The 21,497-nt window shown below is 50.3% G+C and overlaps 1 protein-coding gene across 5 annotated transcripts in view; it reads left to right on the top strand.

The window, feature by feature from the left end:
* LOC110488996 (ecto-NOX disulfide-thiol exchanger 2) overlaps positions 1-21,497 on the top strand; it is a 309,872-nt gene that overhangs the window by 184,695 nt on the left and 103,680 nt on the right. The gene's annotated exons all lie outside the window — the stretch shown is intronic.

The raw sequence follows: 21,497 nt of genomic DNA, 5'->3' as shown, positions 1-21,497 counted from the left end.
AGATTCGATTAATGTCTGAACAAAGGTTTTCTGCTTTTGATATTGAATCTCAAGCTGCAGGACTTTTTCTCCCTCTCTACTGTAACTGCAGCTACACACAGTGTTATTATGCCCTGAAGAGACTCCTCTGCAGTGAAATCAGTGTGCATGTCCAAGCATGAGGTGAATGGGTAATGTGTTCATCTGTCTCCAGCTAGTACTGTGGCCTGCTGTTATTGGCTAATGGTGCACGGAACCCCCACTAGCTATGCACTTTCATTGCAACTACTTTCCATGCTGCCCATCTAATAGATGTTTATGGTATCTTGAAAAGTAGTCTGAGTGTGATGTGGGGAATTAAGCTATGCCCTCCCACTGTGGTCACCACCCAGGAAACACACTGGCCTCTAATGCAGCATATCTACACACGCTTAGAGATGCCTCATACATCTGGATCTCAGCTGAACCCTAGTGTTACGGTGAATCAATATGTTGGGCAGGATCACATTTCTCGTGCCTGTTTTTCAATATGTATTACCCTCCCAACTTGCGAGGTCCGTATTTTCTTAACCTTTGCTTAGACCATGGTTTAAACCATTGATCTAAAATGGCTAGCTGCTAGCTTTTCTCATAGGCTAACCTGGCCAAGTTGGACATGATGCTGTGGGTGGCCAGCTGAGCAGATAATTATATCCTGTAATAAGATAATGAATCAACCTATCTGAGACCTTAATAACCCTCCTAGTCTATCAAAATCCGTAAATTTAAGTTAGAGAAACACTACATGATCGAAAGTATGTGGACACTTGCTCGTCAAACATCTCATTCCAAAATCATGGGCATTAATATGTAGTTGGTCCCCCCTTTGCCTCCACTCTTCTAGGAAGGCTTTCCACTAGATGTTGGAACATTGCTGCAGGAACTTGCTTCCATTCAGCCACAAGCGTTAGTGAGGTTGAGCACTGATGTTGGGCGATTAGGCCTGGCTCGCAGTCGGCGTTCCAATTCATCCCAAAGGTGTTCGATGGGGTTGAGGTCAGGGCTCTGTGCAAGCCAGTCAAGTTCTCCCACACCGATCTTGCCAAACCACTTCTGTATGGACCGTGCTTTGTGCACGAGGGCATTGTCATGCGGAAACAAACTGTTCCCCAAACTGTTGCCACAAATTTGGAAGCAGAGAATTGTCTAGAATGTCATTATATGCTCTAGCGTTAAGATTTTCTTTCACTAGAACTAAGGGTCCTACCCAGAAACATGAAAAACAGCCCCAGTCCATTATTCCTCCACCAAACTTTACAGTTGGCGCTATGCATTCGGGCAGGTACAGTTTCCCATATTGTGACGTGTGATTCATCATTCCAGAGAACGTATTTCCACTGCTCCAGAGTCCAATGGCGGTAGCTTTACACCACTCCAGCGCTTGGCATTGTGCATGGTGATCTTACACTTGTGTGTGGCTCCTCTGCCATGAAAACCCGTTTCATGAAATTCCCAAAGAACAGTTATTGTGCTGACGTTGCTTCCAGAGGCTGTTTGGAACTCGGTAGTGAGCGTTGCAACTGAGAACAAACAATTTTTACGCTCTGAGCTTCAGCACTTGGTGGTCCCGTTCTGTGAGCTTGTGTGGCCTACCACTTTGCGGTTGAGCCGTTGTTGCTCCTATACGTTTCTCCTATACTCCTATACATTTCCACTTCACAACAGTACTTACAGCTCTAGCAGGGCAGATATTTGACGAACTGAGTTGTTGTTCGTCATCAATCTACACACAATACCCCATAAAGGCAAAGTGAAAACAGATTTGTAGACATTTTTGCAACTTTATTAAAAAATAAAAACCGTATTTACATAAGTATTCAGAGCCTTTGCTTTGAGACTCGACATTGAGCTCAGGCTCATCCTGTTTCCTTTGATCATCCTTGAAATGTTTCTCCAACTTGATTGGAGTTCACCTGTGGTAAATTCAATTGATTGGACATGATTTGGAAAGGCACACGCCTGTCTATGTAAGGTCCCACAGTTGACGGCACATGTCAGTGTAAACACCAAGTCATGTGGTCAAAGGATTTGTCCTTTGAGTTCTGAGACAGGATTGTGTCGAGGCACAGACAAGGGTACCAAAACATTTCTGCAGCATTGAAGGTCCACAAGAACAGTGGCCTCCATTCTTAAATGTAAGAAGTTTGGAACCACTAAGACTCTTCCTGGATCTGGCTTCCAGGCGAAGCTGAGCAATCGGGGGAGAAAGGCCAATCAGGGAGATGACCAAGAACCCGATGGTAACTCTGACAGAGCTCCAGAGTTGTTCTGTGGAGATGGGTGAAACTTCCAGAAGGACCGCCAACTCTGGGGCACTCTACCAATCAGGCCTTTATGGTAGACTGGCCAGACGGAAGCCACTCCTCAGTAATAGCTGTGCATCAACGCACCCTATCCAACCTGACAGAGCTTGAGAGCATCTGCAGATAAGAATCGTCTGAAGGTAACCGGGAACAGTTTATACAAAATTAATGGAAGTATGGAGGAAGTTTTGTGCCTACCCAAAAATACAGTATCTTCTAGATATAGGACAGACACTTCCAAACCTTATTCCTTAATATACATTTTTTGCATGTCTTTTTTTTTTGTTGCCATTTGTGAACGTGTCATTCAATGTGTTTCTATGGGCTATAGTAGTAATGGCCAAATTCATTATTTAGTTTTATACCTGTAGGGGTCCTACAATTCTAAATCAAATAGCTAAATGAGCCGTGGTCTGACAATCTTAAAACAATTCCATATGTCTGCTTAGAACCCCCCCACCTTAGACTATTAACTATTTTAAACGGTAGAGCCAGCATCCAATCTCATTTGTTCAACAGGTCAATTTGGCCACCAGAGGCAGATTTTTAAACCATCCAACTGCTTACCCATGGACGAAGTGAAGTGTGCTAATATATTTTTGCATGATGCTTCATTGATTAGGCGTCATACAAAATGTAAAAGGGTTTTTTCAAACATGACCAAATACCAGTTTTTTCTCATCCATTTAACACACATCCATGTACTTTGACTGAAGAAAGTAGAAGGATTATATAATATGTAACTATCCAGCGATGACTCTCATGGTGTTGTCAAATAGCATGAATATACACACTACTGCTAGCCCTGAGTTGTGACGTGATCCTCTGAAGTGATCTACTCCACGTCATCGGCTATTGTTGGCTGTGAGGTCGAATCCCATTTGAGGCAATATTATTTTTGAGAAATCCCTCTACTGCTAGTCCTTGAGTGAAATTGTGCAAATGTGACAGTACAGCCAATTCTAGAAATGCATACTAAACTTTCTGCAATTAACTGTACATGTAACTTTGTCTATATCATTGTAGTATTTGGCCTACCCTATAGCCTGTGTTTCAGTCTGAGGTGACTCTAGGCCTCTCCTGTAGCCTGTGTTTCAGTCTGAGTGACTCTAGGCCTCTCCTGTAGCCTGTGTTTCAGTCTGAGGTGACTCTAGGCCTCTCCTGTAGCCTGTGTTTCAGTCTGAGTGACTCTAGGCCTCTCCTATAGCCTGTGTTTCAGTCTGAGGGACTCTAGGCCTCTCCTAAAGCCTGTGTTTCAGTCTGAGGGACTCTAGGCCTCTCCTATAGCCTGTGTTTCAGTCTGAGTGACTCTAAGGCCTCTCCTGTAAACCGATGTTTACTTTTTTATTTAGGGCTATGGCAGTCAATAGAAAACATTCTAACAGTATTTCTGATTGTCTTCTCAACTCGCCATCAAATACTTTTAATGTGGGACTATGTCAATTGAAAATGAGTCTGACATAATGTATCTTATCTCACCACCACTAATGAGATGGGTGTGCGTGATGCATGTCGCATCAGAGTTTCTCAAAGTCAGGGAGCGTGGTCAGCAGTGCACACCTTCTGTCACATCCAACCTGGATGGATATTAGGGTTTTAATGCAGATGAGAGCACTGCTGAATCCAGCTTCACACAGATATGAGCTGGCGAATGGTACCGTGAGTTTTAATGCTCTAAGGGAGAATGCATGGTATTCCCTTTGAGTCAGGAACCAAAACTCCCCCATAGTGACCCATGAATACTTTGTCTGCAGCATGACAGCTAGAAAGGCTGCACTTGACTGTTGCACTTGAATCATTCCGATTCAAGCGCAACAGTCAAGTGCGGTTTTTTCCCACGATGTAAGGTGCTCTAGTTGAATTTTATCTTTTGGATTCCAATCTATTTCATTTAGTTTTTTTTTTTTAAGTCATGGCCGCTAGTTTGAGAATCGCTGCTTTAGTCTGAGGGACTCCAGGCCTCTCCTGTAGCCTGTGTTTCAGTTTGAGGGACTCCAGGCCTCTCCTGTAGCCTGTGTTTCAGTTTGAGGGACTCCAGGCCTCTCCTGTAGCCTGTGTTTCAGTCTGAGGGACTCCAGGCCTCAGATTGTCACATCTTCGTAAGACACCCCTTAACGCATAGGCTGTCTGACTCAAAAGAAACAGGCAATTTCACTATTGCATTACTCTTCACTACTGTTTTTTCCCTTTTCATTTCTTTTCGATGTGTCCAATTTGTTTAAATGTATGTTACTGTTGTCTTACACCTACAAGGCCCTATGTAAAAAAGGGAGGTCACAATTCTGTTTGTACACTTGTACATGGATATGTTTCTTAAAACCTATTTCATCAGGCCATTACTCTTCGTTATTATTTTTATTCATATTATTACTTAGAAATATAAATTGACTAATTAAGAAATGCCAGGCTTGAGGATATGTCCTATTTTCTTATTGAAACAGCATGACTGAGTCAACATCAAGACACAAGCCTACTTTGTCCTAGTCTTTTGGCTTGTCTGCGTTTAAAACATTTAATACGGATCCTATTTCGCTGCGCAAAACCATTCAAACAAAGTCCGATGGATTTTCTCCCATTTTTCCCGAAATATTTGCATAACGTCACAAACCCTGCTGCTCTCATTCAACCATTCTTCAAAGAGAGGACGCAGTAATGAGAGAGATAATGTAGCCTAAACTACAGAAAATAGGCCTTTTACAAGATTCAATCATGATGAGCGTTTTGAATCTTATAAAAGACATGGAGTCCAGTCATGCTACTTTAGGAAACTTTCTGAATGGAAATATGGACCTATAGAGAGAATCAGAAAAGTCACACACCCAAACCCTGTAAAAGGACCCATCAATCAAAGCCACCAACATATTTCAGACGCAAGCAAATATTTATCCTTTCCTTAAAATGTATAAATAATACTAGACCTACCTTAAGCTTTCCAGAAGTAGGCTATAAGATAATGAATTGACAAGGAAAGCTGAAAGTAGGCTATAAGATAATGAATTGACAAGGAAAGCTGAAAGTAGGCTATAAGATAATGAATTGACAAGGAAAGCTGAAAGTAGGCTATAAGATAATGAATTGACAAGGAAAGCTGAAAGTAGGCTATAAGAAAATGAATTGACAAGGAAAGCTGAAAGTAGGCTATAAGATAATGAATTGACAAGGAAAACTGAAAGTAGGCTATAAGATAATGAATTGACAAGGAAAGCTGAAAGTAGGCTATAAGATAATGAATTGACAAGGAAAACTGAAAGTAGGCTATCAGATAATGAATTGACAAGGAAAGCTGAAAGTAGGCTATAAGATAATGAATTGACAAGGAAAGCTGAAAGTAGGCTATAAGAAAATGAATTGACAAGGAAAGCTGAAAGTAGGCTATAAGATAATGAATTGACAAGGAAAGCTGAAAGTAGGCTATAAGAAAATGAATTGACAAGGAAAGCTGAAAGTAGGCTATAAGATAATGAATTGACAAGGAAAGCTGAAAGTAGGCTATCAGATAATGAATTGAGAAATGATGAAGGGCAATGCGATAGTATGAAGATGAAATATACACTCATTCAAATAGAAACAAATATACACAGCATGTCCATAGCCTTTTTATCAGTGTTGATTAGTCTATAAATTAACAACAAAATTCCATATCAATTAATACCATGCCAGATTGAAGAGGATTGGCACATTGTCCATTTGACACAACATTAGTTAATTTTATGCCTCAGAGCCAGAGCAATCTTGTTGACTGCTGTTGTAGTCTGTAATCATCTGAGGTTATTTACATTACTTTTAAAAGTGCCATCTTTTTTTCCTAGGCATATTTGTGCTGTTACCATCTTAAGTCGCTGCTATGGAATTAACAGCCACCTTCAAACGCAATGTTCCACTGCCAGCCTTGCCATGAGAGAACAACTTCTGAGTTTCAGACAGTCGTCCTGTCATTCCCTTTAATAAAAACAAAGCATCAGAGAGCATCAGCCTTCTCTTCAGCACTGGTCTGTTGTTCTGACAGGAACCGCAAGAAAAGAAAAACAGATTAAAGAAACTCTTGTGCTTGTTTTTCGAGATGGGTGTCAAGTTCTCCTTTAGGCGTCAATCATAGTCATTTTCTGTGTTCCTCTTTTACTAAACAATAGTTTGCCTGTGTAGTGAATGTGTGTGTTGAGCAGCAGAGGTGCTGGTACTGAGCTGGACACGGTGACTGGTCTGTTTAGGTGAGTAGTTTGACTGAGTTCTGTCTGATATGAGAAAGGGTGTTCCCCTTTCCCTCCTAGAACAAGATTAAGAAGTACAGGGAAACTTGGAAAGATTCTCTCCCTGAAGTGCACAGGGAGACATGGTGAAACAGGCTGAATGGAACTAAATTCCAAATAGTATGGAATCATATTTTTCCTAGCAAGAACCTTGAGTTCAAAAGTCTGGTTTTGTTGGTTTCATCTCCTTCTACCTCTGACAGGTGGAGCCTACTCTGGAGGCGATAGTTTGGTATCTCATCAGAAAGTGGACATCTTGGCCTCCCGTGTGGCGCAGTAGTTAAGGGCGCTGTACTGCAGTGCCAGCTGTGCCACCAGAGACCCTGGGTTCTGGCCGCGACCGGGAGGTCCGTGGGGCGACGCACAATTGGCCTAGCGTCGCCCGGGTTAGGGAGGGCTTGGCCGGTAGGGATATCCTTGTCTCATCGCGCACCAGCGACTCCTGTGGCGGGCTGGGCGCAGTGCGTGCTAACCAAGGTTGCCAGGTGCACGGCGTTTCCTCCGACACATTGGTGCGGCTGGCTTCCGGGTTGGATGCACGCTGTGTTAAGAAGCAGTGCGGCTTGGTTGGGTTGTGTATCGGAGGACGCATGACTTTCATCCTTCGTCTCTCCCGAGCCCGTACGGGAGTTGTAGCGATGAGACAAGATAGTAGCCACTAAAACAATTGGATACCACGAAATTGGGGAAAAAAAGGGCTAAAGTGAAAAGAAAAAAAAGTGGACATCTTTGTTTTGGGATCTCCTCCTTTCTTCTCCTCCTGGGACACATAAAGGATGTTAGGACTGTCAGTGAGGGAGTGTTTTCTCAGGCTTCCAGAGCTGCCACTTGGGAGTCCTATGTTGAGGTTTATGAGAGCAGACTGTAGTTTAGTTCAGCTCCCTTGACCTCCTGATACATTTGGGACCAGGTTTTGTAATGGTTGGTAAAGCCTTCCACTGCAGACGGTTTCCTACAGGAACTTGAACGTCTATTAAATAGATGTGTCTATCTCTGCACTGAGCTAATCTAGATACACATATATGCAAACAGCAACAAAGGAGCACTGTCCAAGTCATTGAATCCCCACCGTATGAAAAAGTATAAAAATGGGTGCATTCACTTCTGTTAAGTACTGTAGCTCTAAGTAAGAATATGCTAAATTAATAAAATGTCAAATGTAAGCACAAAGAGGAATGCAAAATGAGAGGTTGAGCTATGAAACAAAAATGAAGTATTCCCACATTAGGTTATAATCTTTGGTTTAATTCCACATCTTTTCCAGGGTTTCAAACCGATTTCAAGCCAGACTTGAAAGTCTAATGGCCAGGCATTCCCTCTTCAAAGCCTCTCCATTGTGTTGTAATTAAGGTCTGTTAATCATGTTGTTTTGATTAATGAAAGTTAATGTGGGTGAGAGAGAGCAGAGAAAAGAGGAGGCGGTAGAGCAAACCGCTATCTAAGAGGGAACTAGCAGCTCAGCCCACACCTCTCTCATTGGGAACTAGCAGCTCAGCCCACACCTCTCTCATTGGGAACTAGCAGCTCAGCCCATACCTCTCTCATTGGGAACTAGCAGCTCAGCCCACACCTCTCTCATTGGGAACTAGCAGCTCAGCCCACACCTCTCTCATTGGGAACTAGCAGCTCAGCCCACACCTCTCTCATTGGGAACTAGCAGCTCAGCCCACACCTCTCTCATTGGGAACTAGCAGCTCAGCCCACACCTCTCTCATTGGGAACTAGCAGCTCAGCCCACACCTCTCTCATTTCTACATTAATGACCTATTAACCAGTCATCTGTCAGTGTTGATTCAGATCCAGTGAGCTGAGATAGACAAGGAGCACTCATATCTATCTTTGTGTGTGTCTGAGTGTGTATGTCTGGTCTGTTTCTGTATCTGTGCGCAATGCCTGTTATTGTGTGCGAGTGTGTGTGTGTGTGTGTGTCAGTCCATGCATGTATGTTATTTTTTCAAATATGGAGGCTGACTGAGGGATAAGGATTGAAAAGCACTGAAACATGATCAATTAATCGGTCGGTGTATACTTGTCTCTTTTGAACTCTCTATTCCCCCCAAGGTAGCTAGTTACCCTGACCATGTGACTGTCTCAACAGTGAGCCTTTTATTATGAGAATGACTGAAGCCCTACTGGGCTAAATGTATTGGGTACTAGAAAATCATAAGCAGTGGGTAAGAGTATCTGAGCAGTTTAGAACATCACAAATGATGTGAATGTGAGATGGTTTTATTGATATGAATGTGGAATGGTTTTATTGACGTGAATGTGAGATGGTTTTATTGATCTGAATGTGGAATGGTTTTATTGATCTGAATGTGGGATGGTTTTATTGATCTGAATGTGGGATGGTTTTATTGATCTGAACGCGGGATGGGTTTATTGACGTGAACGCGGGATGGGTTTATTGACGCGGGATGGGTTTATTGACGTGAACGTTGGATGGGTTTATTGACGTGAACGCGGGATGGGTTTATTGACGCGAACGTTGGATGGGTTTATTGACGTGAACGTTGGATGGGTTTATTGACCTGAACGCGGAATGGGTTTATTGACGTGAACGCGGGATGGGTTTATTGACGTGAACGTTGGATGGGTTTATTGACGTGAACGCGGGATGGGTTTATTGACGTGAACGCGGGATGGGTTTATTGACGCGGGATGGGTTTATTGACGTGAACGCGGGATGGGTTTATTGACGTGAACGCGGGATGGGTTTATTGACGCGGGATGGGTTTATTGACGTGAACGCGGGATGGGTTTATTGACGTGAACGCGGGATGGGTTTATTGACGTGAACGCGGGATGGGTTTATTGACGTGAACGCGGGATGGGTTTATTGACGTGAACGCGGGATGGGTTTATTGACGTGAACGTTGGATGGGTTTATTGACGTGAACGCGGAATGGTTTTATTGACGTGAACGCGGGATGGGTTTATTGACGTGAACGCGGGATGGGTTTATTGACGTGAACGCGGGATGGGTTTATTGACGTGAACGCGGGATGGGTTTATTGACGTGAACGCGGGATGGGTTTATTGACGTGAACGCGGGATGGGTTTATTGACGTGAACGCGGGATGGGTTTATTGACGTGAACGCGGGATGGGTTTATTGACGCGGGATGGGTTTATTGGCGTGAACGCGGGATGGGTTTATTGACGTGAACGCGGGATGGGTTTATTGACGTGAACGCGGGATGGGTTTATTGACGTGAACGCGGGATGGGTTTATTGACGTGAACGCGGGATGGGTTTATTTGGCGTGAACGCGGGGGGGGGGTTGTGTAGACGTGAACGCGGGATGGGTTTATTGACGCGGGATGGGTTTATTTGGCGTGAACGCGGGGGGGTTGTGTTGACGTGAACGCGGGATGGGTTGTGTTGACGTGAACGCGGGATGGGTTGTGTTGACGTGAACGCGGGATGGATTTGTTGACGTGAACGCGGGGGGGGTTGTGTTGACTTGAGTTATAGATCCAGTGATCTATGGAGCTGATAAGAACTACAACACTAATTAGTCACCTTCAGGAACCTGTTTGAAGCTTTTAATCTCCCACACTGGTCATATCTCTTTCATTCTCTTTCTCTCTAGCGCTCTCTCTCTCTCTCTCACACAATGACCCAGCTGAAGGTCAGCTCATTAATTAATGTCCGCTCCATGTCTGTCTATTTGCTACACTGGATCATTGGGTGTTCTCTTTGGTAAAACTTCTCTCCCTGTAGGTTTGTTATGACTGGCAGGGATTTTCACCATCAAAGGCTTTAATGCTGTATTTGGATTATATAGGCCTAGACGTATTTTGACTTTTCTAGGTTTGTTGTGACTGGCAGGTTTGTTTTGGTTATACTAGGTTTGTTGTGACTGGCAGGCCAGAGTTGATCTGTGGGACAGCTGAATGTCATATAGATTCAATAGGCTTTATCCACCATATGGCTCTAAAGAATCCATCAAGTCTCCTCCTCACTGTAATCTTCTGACTCATTGCATAATGGAAGAACCATTTGAATCAGTTGAATGTAGGTAGGCCAATAAGTTTATACTGCCTGGTTTGATATATTTTAATGTTCTTCTGAATTCTCTGGCATGTGCTTTCTGCTCCAGCTTTGAGGCTTGATGACGAATCTGAGCTTGGCTCCCAACTGTCTATTCCCCTGGAATCATTCACTTTGATTATGTCGCAACAAACTTTTTCAATTACTGTTTCAGTGGGGGTCCTCTTGTTGCCAAGATAATTACCAGTGTCCAGTGTCAACATGACGCATGACGTGGTTTGAAAGACAAAACAAGACAAGATGGGCAATATTATCGACATTACTTTGCACTTTTCACTGGCTGTCCCTCAGGTTGTTGCAAGAGGACACATTTGGCTGCCAAAACTGCACATTTAGGCTTTTCAACCAATAAATATTTTATAGTTTCAAATTCTTTGTATTGAATTATAATTTTGGGAAATAAATATTCTCTTAGGTCTGAGTATTTGTCACAGTGTAATAGGAAATGCAGCTCTGTCTCTACCTCTCCCCTGGAGCAGAGTGAGCACAGCCTGTCCTCTCTGGGCAGCCAGGTTTGTCTATGACGACCGGTCTCTATAGCCAGACTTTGCTCACTGAGTCTGTACCTAGTCAATGTTTTCCTCAGTTTTCTATCAGTGACAGTAGTCAGATAGTCTGCCACCATGTACTGTCTGTTTAGAGCCAAATAGCATTGAAGTTTACTTTGATTTTTTGTGGTGTCTTTCCAATAGGTGATATATTTTTATTTTTGTTTTGTGATGATTTGGTTGGGCCATTTTCTGAGTGCTGTCTTGAGGCTCTATGGGGTTGGTGAACTGAGCCTCAGAACCAGCTGGCTGTGGGGACTCTTCTCTTCTTTCATCTCTTGACATAGTAGAGATTTTGCCTTTGTTTTAGTGTACTTGTTTATCAATTAGAGTGTGGAGGGTGTAAATGTGGTCTGTTGTACGATCATTTCTTAGAAATCCAATCTGGCTTCTGCTCAGGACGTTGTGTTCGTCAAGGAAATGATGTAGTCTGCTATTTATAATACTGCAGAGAATTTTCCCTAAGTTACTGTTAACGCAAATTCCTCTAATTATTTGGGTCAAATTTGTCTCCATTTTTATAGATTGGTTTGATCAATCCCTGGTTCCAAATATCGGGGAAAATACTTGCAGTGAGGATAATGTTGAAGAGTTTGAGTATAGCCAATTTTAATTTGTGGTCTGTATATTTGATCATTTCATTTAAAATACCATCAGCACCACAGGCCTTTTTTGGTTGGAGAGTGCATAGTTTTTCCAATAATTATTCTTCTATAATTGGGGTATCCACATGATTCTGATAGTCTTTGACTGCTGATTCAAGGATTTGTAATTTTTCTTGTTTATCTTTTTGTTCTGGGCTCTTTGTTATATTGCTGAAGAGGTTTGCAAAGTGATTTCTCCACACATATGATTTCTAATGTGCTGTTCCTTTTTTGTTCTTAGGGTGTGTTTGTATTGCTTCAGTGTTTCCCCATATTGAAGGCGTATATATTTGTTGTCTGATTTGTTTGATTAGATATATTTCTCAATGACTTTCTTAGATTTTTGCAATCATTATCAAACCATTTTTCATCATCTGTTATTTCTGGTTTGCTCTTATGCTTCTTTAAATTAGCCGAGGAGGCTAATTTGTCAAATATAAAGTTTATGTTCCAAACAACCAAATGTACACCTTCATTGCTGTAGGAGAATGTTAAGGCTAAAAAGTTGTCCAGGAGAGATTGTATTTTTTGGCTACTAATTGCTTTTTGGTAGATGTCTGTACTGTTTGCACTCCATCTATAGGCCTGTTTTGTACCATGTCATTTATTGGGCCGTGATGCTTCATGGTTGGGTTCCGCTCTTCTCAGATACACTGTGATTTTACTGTGGTCTGAGAGAGGTGTTAGTGGGCTGACTGTGAAGGCTCTGAGAGACTCTGGGATTAGGTTGATGAGGAAGTAGTCTACAGTGCTGCTGCCAAGGGATGAGCTGTAGGTGTACCTACCAAAAGAGTCCCCTCTCAGCCTACCATTGACTATGTACAGACCCAGTGTTCGACAGAGCTGTAGGTGTACCTACCAAAAGAGTCCCCTCTCAGCCTACCATTGACTATGTACAGACCCAGTGTTCCACAGAGCTGTAGGTGTACCTACCAAAAGAGTCCCCTCTCAGCCTACCATTGACTATGTACAGACCCAGTGTTCCACAGAGCTGTAGGTGTACCTACCAAAAGAGTCCCCTCTCAGCCTACCATTGACTATGTACAGACCCAGTGTTCCACAGAGCTGTAGGTGTACCTACCAAAAGAGTCCCCTCTCAGCCTACCATTGACTATGTACAGACCCAGTGTTCCACAGAGCTGTAGGTGTACCTACCAAAAGAGTCCCCTCTCAGCCTACCATTGACTATGTACAGACCCAGTGTTCGACAGAGCTGTAGGTGTACCTACCTAAAGAGTCCCCCTCTCAGCCTACCATTGACTATGTACAGACCCAGTGTTCGACAGAGCTGTAGGTGTACCCACCAAAAGAGTCCCCTCTCAGCCTACCATTGACTATGTACAGACCCAGTGTTCGACAGAGCTGTAGGTGTACCTACCTAAAGAGTCCCCCTCTCAGCCTACCATTGACTAGGTACAGACCCAGTGTTCGACAGAGCTGTAGGTGTACCCACCAAAAGAGTCCCCTCTCAGCCTACCATTGACTATGTACAGACCCAGTGTTCGACAGAGCTGTAGGTGTACCCACCAAAAGAGTCCCCTCTCAGCCTACCATTGACTATGTACAGACCCAGTGTTCGACAGAGCTGTAGGTGTACCTACCTAAAGAGTCCCCCTCTCAGCCTACCATTGACTATGTACAGACCCAGTGTTCGACAGAGCTGTAGGTGTACCCACCAAAAGAGTCCCCTCTCAGCCTACCATTGACTATGTACAGACCCAGTGTTCGACAGAGCTGTAGGTGTACCTACCTAAAGAGTCCCCCTCTCAGCCTACCATTGACTATGTACAGACCCAGTGTTCGACAGAGCTGTAGGTGTACCCACCAAAAGAGTCCCCTCTCAGCCTACCATTGACTATGTACAGACCCAGTGTTCGACAGAGCTGTAGGTGTACCCACCAAAAGAGTTCCCTCTCAGTCTACCATTGACTATGTACAGACCCAGTGTTCGACAGAGCTGTAGGTGTACCCACCAAAAGAGTTCCCTCTCAGTCTACCATTGACTATGTACAGACCCAGTGTTCCACAGAGCTTCACGAGCTGTACTCCGTTTTTGTTTTTCACTTTGTCATAGTTGTTTCTGTGAGGGTATGTGGTATCTCTCTCTCTCTCGCTCTCTCGCTCTCTCTCTCGCTTTCGTTCTCTCTCTCTCGTGCTTTCGTTCTCTCTCGTGCTTTTGCTCTCTCGTGCTTTCGCTCTCTTGTTCGCTCTCTCCCTCTCTCGTGTTCTCTCGCTCTCTTTCAATTTCAATTAAGTTCACTTCAAAGGGCTTTATTGGCATGGGAAACATATGTTTACATTGCCAAAGCAACTGAAATAGATAATGCTCTCTCTCGCGCTCCTGCTCTGTTATCTAGTCAGTGTTTCTGTCTGTCACATCCCTCTATGATAAGATGTGAAAACCCTTCTCCAGGAATGGCTGCTCTGCTCTAGTGACACAACACATCTAAAAATTGATCCTGATAAGAGGATAGAAACAGAGGTTGTTCCCCGGACAGAGTGCTTTTTGGGGGAGACCCTCGATGGGGGGGAGACGCTCGATGGGGGGGGGGGGGGGGGGGGGGGAGAGAAGCTCGATGGGGGGGGGAGATGGGGAGAAGCTCGATGGGGGGGGTGGAGATGGGGAGAAGCTCGACGGGGGGGGGGGGAGAGATGGGAGACGCTCGACGGGGGGGGGGGAGATGGGAGACGCTCGATGGGGGGGGGAGATGGGAGACGCTCGATGGGGGGGGGGAGATGGGAGACGCTCGATGGGGGGAGAGATGGGGAGACGCTCGATGGGAGTGGGGGAGAGAGATGGGAGACGCTCGATGGGGGGGAGAGATGGGGAGACGCTCGATGGGGGTGGAGAGATGGGGAGACGCTCGATGGGGGTGGAGAGATGGGGAGACGCTCGATGGGGGGGGAGAGATGGGGAGACGCTCGGTGGGGGGGGGAGAGAGATGGGGAGACGCTCGGTGGGGGGGGGGAGAGAGATGGGGAGAAGCTCGATGGGGGGGGAGAGATGGGGAGAAGCTCGATGGGGGGGGATGGGGAGAAGCTCGATGGGGGGGGAGATGGGGAGAAGCTCGATGGGGGGGAGATGGGGAGAAGCTCGATGGGGGGGGAGATGGGGAGAAGCTCGATGGGGGGGGAGATGGGGAGAAGCTCGATGGGGGGGGGAGATGGGGAGAAGCTCGATGGGGGGGGGAGATGGGGAGAAGCTCGATGGGGGGGGGAGATGGGGAGAAGCTCGATGGGGGGGGGGATGGGGAGAAGCTCGATGGGGGGGGGGATGGGGAGAAGCTCGATGGGGGGGAGATGGGGAGAAGCTCGATGGGGGGGAGATGGGGAGAAGCTCGATGGGGGGGAGATGGGGAGAAGCTCGATGGGGGGGGGGGAGAGATGGGAGACGCTCGATGGGGGGGGGGAGAGATGGGAGACGCTCGATGGGGGGGGAGAGAGATGGGAGACGCTCGATGGGGAGACGCTCGATGGGGGTGGGGGAGAGAGATGGGAGACGCTCGATGGGGGGGGAGAGATGGGAGACGCTCGATGGGGGGGGGGGAGATGGGAGACGCTCGATGGGGGGGAGAGATGGGAGACGCTCGATGGGGGGAGAGATGGGAGACGCTCGATGGGGGGGGAGAGATGGGAGACGCTCGATGGGGGGGGAGAGATGGGAGACGCTCGATGGGGGGGAGAGATGGGAGACGCTCGATGGGGGGGAGAGATGGGAGACGCTCGATGGGGGGGGAGAGATGGGAGACGCTCGATGGGGGGGGAGAGATGGGAGACGCTCGATGGGGGGGGGAGATGGGAGACGCTCGATGGGGGGGGAGAGATGGGAGACGCTCGATGGGGGGGAGAGATGGGAGACGCTCGATGGGGGGGGGAGAGATGGGGAGACGCTCGATGGGGGGGGAGAGATGGGAGACGCTCGATGGGGGGGGAGATGGGAGACGCTCGATGGGGGGGAGAGATGGGAGACGCTCGATGGGGAGGAGAGAGATGGGAGACGCTCGATGGGGAGGAGAGAGATGGGAGACGCTCGATGGAGAGAGAGAGATGTGAGACGCTCGATGGGGAGAGAGAGATGTGAGACGCTCGATGGGGGGGAGAGAGATGTGAGACGCTCGATGGGGGGGAGAGAGATGTGAGACGCTCGATGGGGGGGAGAGATGGGAGACGCTCGATGGGGGGGAGAGAGATGGGAGACGCTCGATGGGGGGGGGACGCTCGATGGGGGGGAGAGAGATGGGGAGACGCTCGATGGGGGGGGAGATGCTCGATGGGGGGGGGGGGGAGATGGGGAGACGCTCGATGGGGGGGAGATGGGGAGAAGCTCGATGGGGGGGGGAGATGGGGAGAAGCTCAATGAGGGGGGAGAGATGGGGAGACGCTCGATGGGGGGAGATGGGGAGAAGCTCGATGGGGGGGAGATGGGGAGAAGCTCGATGGGGGGGAGATGGGGAGAAGCTCGATGGGGGGGGGGAGAGATGGGAGACGCTCGATGGGGGGGGGGGAGAGATGGGAGACGCTCGATGGGGGGGGAGAGAGATGGGAGACGCTCGATGGGGGGGAGAGATGGGGAGACGCTCGATGGGGGTGGGGGAGAGAGATGGGAGACGCTCGATGGGGGGGGAGATGGGGAGACGCTCGATGGGGGGGAGAGATGGGGAGACGCTCGATGGGGGGGAGAGATGGGAGACGCTCGATGGGGGGGGAGAGATGGGAGACGCTCGATGGGGGGGGGAGATGGGAGACGCTCGATGGGGGGGAGAGATGGGAGACGCTCGATGGGGGGGAGAGATGGGAGACGCTCGATGGGGGGGAGAGATGGGAGACGCTCGATTGGGGGGGAGAGATGGGAGACGCTCGATGGGGGGGAGAGATGGGAGACGCTCGATGGGGGGGGAGAGATGGGAGACGCTCGATGGGGGGGGGAGATGGGAGACGCTCGATGGGGGGGGAGAGATGGGAGACGCTCGATGGGGGGGGAGAGATGGGAGACGCTCGATGGGGGGGGAGAGATGGGAGACGCTCGATGGGGGGGAGAGATGGGAGACGCTCGATGGGGGGGGGAGATGGGAGACGCTCGATGGGGGGGGGAGATGGGAGACGCTCGATGGGGGGGGGAGATGGGAGACGCTCGATGGGGGGGGGAGATGGGAGACGCTCGATGGGGAGGAGAGAGATGGGAGACGCTCGATGGGGAGGAGAGAGATGGGAGACGCTCGATGGAGAGAGAGAGATGGGAGACGCTCGATGGGGAGAGAGAGATGTGAGACGCTCGATGGGGGGGGGAGAGATGTGAGACGCTCGATGGGGGGGAGAGAGATGTGAGACGCTCGATGGGGGGGAGAGATGGGAGACGCTCGATGGGGGGGAGAGAGATGGGAGACGCTCGATGGGGGGGGGACGCTCGATGGGGGGGAGAGAGATGGGGAGACGCTCGATGGGGGGGGAGATGCTCGATGGGGGGGGGGGGGAGATGGGGAGACGCTCGATGGGGGGGGGAGATGGGGAGAAGCTCGATGGGGGGGGGAGATGGGGAGAAGCTCGATGGGGGGGGGGAGATGGGGAGAAGCTCAATGAGGGGGGAGAGATGGGGAGACGCTCGATGGGGGAGATGGGAGACGCTCGATGGGGGGGAGAGATGGGGAGACGCTCGATTGGGGGGGGGGGGGAGATGGGAGACGCTCGATGGGGGGGAGAGATAGGGAGACGCTCAATGGGGCGGAGAGATGGGAGACGCTCGATGGGTGAGGGGAGAGATGGGAGACGCTCGATGGGGGGGAGAGATAGGGAGACGCTCGATGGGGGCGGAGAGATGGGGAGACCCTCGATGGGGGGGGGGGGGAGACGCTCGATGGGGGGGAGAGATAGGGAGACGCTCGATGGGGGCGGAGAGATGGGGAGACCCTCGATGGGGTGGAGAGATGGGAGACGCTCGATGGGGGGAGGGGAGAGATGGGAGACGCTCGATGGGGGGGAGAGATAGGGAGACGCTCGATGGGGGCGGAGAGATGGGGAGACCCTCGATGGGGGGGAGACCCTCGATGGGGGGGGGGCGGGACGCTCGATGGGGGGAGAGAGATGGGAGACGCTCGATGGGGGGGAGAGAGATGGGAGACGCTCGATGGGGGGGAGAGAGATGGGAGACGCTCGATGTGGGGAGAGAGATGGGAGACACTCGATGGAGGGGAGAGAGATGGGAGACGCTCGATGGAGGGGAGAGAGATAGGGAGACGCTCAATGGGGCGGAGAGATGGGAGACGCTCGATGGGTGAGGGGAGAGATGGGAGACGCTCGATGGGGGGGAGAGATAGGGAGACGCTCGATGGGGGCGGAGAGATGGGGAGACCCTCGATGGGGGGGGGGTGGGGACGCTCGATGGGGGGGAGAGATAGGGAGACGCTCGATGGGGGCGGAGAGATGGGGAGACCCTCGATGGGGTGGAGAGATGGGAGACGCTCGATGGGGGGAGGGGAGAGATGGGAGACGCTCGATGGGGGGGAGAGATAGGGAGACGCTCGATGGGGGCGGAGAGATGGGGAGACCCTCGATGGGGGGGGAGAGATGGGGAGACGCTCGGGAGCGCGAGAGAGAGCATTATCTATTTCAGTTGCTTTGGCAATGTAAACATATGTTTCCCATGCCAATAAAGCCCTTTGAAGTGAACTTAATTGAAATTGAAAGAGAGCGAGAGAACACGAGAGAGGGAGAGAGCGAACAAGAGAGCGAAAGCACGAGAGAGCAAAAGCACGAGAGAGAACGAAAGCACGAGAGAGAGAGAACAAAAGCGAGAGAGAGAGCGAGAGAGCGAGAGAGAGAGAGATACCACATACCCTCACAGAAACAACTATGACAAAGTGAAAAACAAAAACGGAGTACAGCTCGTGAAGCTCTGTGGAACACTGGGTCTGTACATAGTCAATGGTAGACTGAGAGGGAACTCTTTTGGAGGGGAGAGAGATAGGGAGACGCTCAATGGGGCGGAGAGATGGGAGACGCTCGATGGGTGAGGGGAGAGATGGGAGACGCTCGATGGGGGGGAGAGATAGGGAGACGCTCGATGGGGGCGGAGAGATGGGGAGACCCTCGATGGGGGGGGGGGGGGGACGCTCGATGGGGGGGAGAGATAGGGAGACGCTCGATGGGGGCGGAGAGATGGGGAGACCCTCGATGGGGTGGAGAGATGGGAGACGCTCGATGGGGGGAGGGGAGAGATGGGAGACGCTCGATGGGGGGGAGAGATAGGGAGACGCTCGATGGGGGCGGAGAGATGGGGAGACCCTCGATGGGGGGGAGACCCTCGATGGGGGGGGGACGGGACGCTCGATGGGGGGAGAGAGATGGGAGACGCTCGATGGGGGGGAGAGAGATGGGAGACGCTCGATGGGGGGGAGAGAGATGGGAGACGCTCGATGTGGGGAGAGAGATGGGAGACACTCGATGGAGGGGAGAGAGATGGGAGACGCTCGATGGAGGGGAGAGAGATGGAGACCCTTGATGAGGGAGAGAGAGATGGAGACCCTTGATGAGGGAGAGAGAGATGGAGACCCTTGATGAGGGAGAGTGATGGAGACCCTTGATGAGGGAGAGTGATGGAGACCCTTGATGAGGGAGAGTGATGGAGACCCTTGATGAGGGAGATTGATGGAGACCCTTGATGAGGGAGAGAGATGGGAGACGCTCGATGGGAGACGCTCGATGGGGGAGAGAGATGGGAGACGCTCGATGGGGGAGAGAGATGGGAGACGCTCGATGGGGGGGAGAGAGATGGGAGATGCTCGATGGGGGAGAGAGAGATGGGAGACCCTCGATGGGGGATAGAGAGATGGGAGACCCTCTATGGGGGATAGAGAGATGGGAGACGCTCGATGGGGGAGAGAGAGATGGGAGACGCTCGATGGGGGGGGGGGCCTTGGGGGGGTGGGTGATGACCCTGGGGGGGGGGGGGGGCCCTTGGGGGGGGGGAGATGACCCTTGGGGGGGAGATGACCCTTGGGGGGGAGATGACCATTGGTGAGGGAGGGAGAGATGGAGACCCTTGGTGAGGGAGGGAGAGATGGAGACCCTTGGTGAGGGAGGGAGAGAGATGGAGACCCTTGGTGAGGGAGAGAGAGATGGGAGACGCTCGATGGGGGAGAGAGAGATGGGAGACGCTCGATGGGGGGGGGGGGTCTTGGGGGGGTGGGTGATGACCCTGGGGGGGGGGGGTGACCCTGGGGGGGGGGGGGGGGGGGGGTGACCCTTGGGGGGGAGATGACCATTGGTGAGGGAGGGAGAGATGGAGACCCTTGGTGAGGGAGGGAGAGATGGAGACCCTTGGTGAGGGAGAGAGATGGAGACCCTTGGTGAGGGAGAGAGAGATGGAGACCCTTGGTGAGGGAGAGAGAGAGATGAAGACCCTTGGAGACCCTTGGTGAGGGAGAGAGAGAGATGGAGACCCTTGGTGAGGGAGAGAGAGATGGGAGACGCTCGATGGGGGAGAGAGAGATGGGAGACGCTCGATGGGGGAGAGAGAGATGGGAGACGCTCGATGGGGGGGGGGGTCTTGGGGGGGTGGGTGATGACCCTGGGGGGGGGGGTGACCCTGGGGGGGGGGGGGTGACCCTTGGGGGGGAGATGACCATTGGTGAGGGAGGGAGAGATGGAGACCCTTGGTGAGGGAGGGAGAGATGGAGACCCTTGGTGAGGGAGGGAGAGAGATGGAGACCCTTGGTGAGGGAGAGAGAGATGGAGACCCTTGGTGAGGGAGAGAGAGAGATGAAGACCCTTGGAGACCCTTGGTGAGGGAGAGAGAGAGATGGAGACCCTTGGTGAGGGAGAGAGAGAGATGGAGACCCTTGGAGAGAGAGAGATGGAGACCCTTGGAGAGAGAGAGATGGAGACCCTTGGTGAGGGAGAGAGAGAGATGGAGACCCTTGGTGAGGGAGAGAGAGAGATGGAGACCCTTGGTGAGGGAGAGAGAGAGATGGAGACCCTTGGTGAGGGAGAGAGAGAGATGGAGACCCTTGGTGAGGGAGAGAGAGAGATGGAGACCCTTGGTGAGGGAGAGAGAGAGATGGAGACCCTTGGTGAGGGAGAGAGAGAGATGGAGACCCTTGGTGAGGGAGAGAGAGATGGGGAGACCCTTAATGAGGGGAGACCCTTGCCCAGGGGGAGAGAGATGGGGGAGACCCTTGAGGGAGAGAGATGGGGGAGACCCTTGAGGGAGAGAGATGGGGGACACCCTTGAGGAAGAGAGATGGGGGACACCCTTGAGGGAGAGAGATGGGGGACACCCTTGAGGGAGAGACATGGGGGAGACCCTTGAGGGAGAGAGATGGGGAGACCCTTGATGAGGGTAGACCCTTGCCTAGGGGGAGAGATGGGGGAGACCCTTGATGAGGGAGCGAGATGGGGGAGACCCTTGATGAGGGATGGAAAATGGGGGAGACCCTTGATGAGGGAGGGAGAGATGGGGGAGACCCTTGATGAGGGAGGGAGAGAGAGATGAAGACCCTTTCCCCTCTGAAAGCTTGGCAGGATCAGGCTGAGGAATTTCGTGGTGCAGAGAGATATGCGTCCTCAGGCTGCAACTATCAGCTACTTCTGTCTGAACTCTCCTTTCACTGGCCCTCATCCTAAATGAACAGATCTGTTGTCTACACCCCCACTCTGAGGGATCCCTCCCAGCTCCACTGCTAATGAG

This window comes from Oncorhynchus mykiss, chromosome 14, assembly GCF_013265735.2.
Source record: "Oncorhynchus mykiss isolate Arlee chromosome 14, USDA_OmykA_1.1, whole genome shotgun sequence".
Classification (NCBI taxonomy): Eukaryota; Metazoa; Chordata; class Actinopteri; order Salmoniformes; family Salmonidae; genus Oncorhynchus; species Oncorhynchus mykiss.
This window is presented reverse-complemented; position numbering and strand designations above follow the sequence as displayed.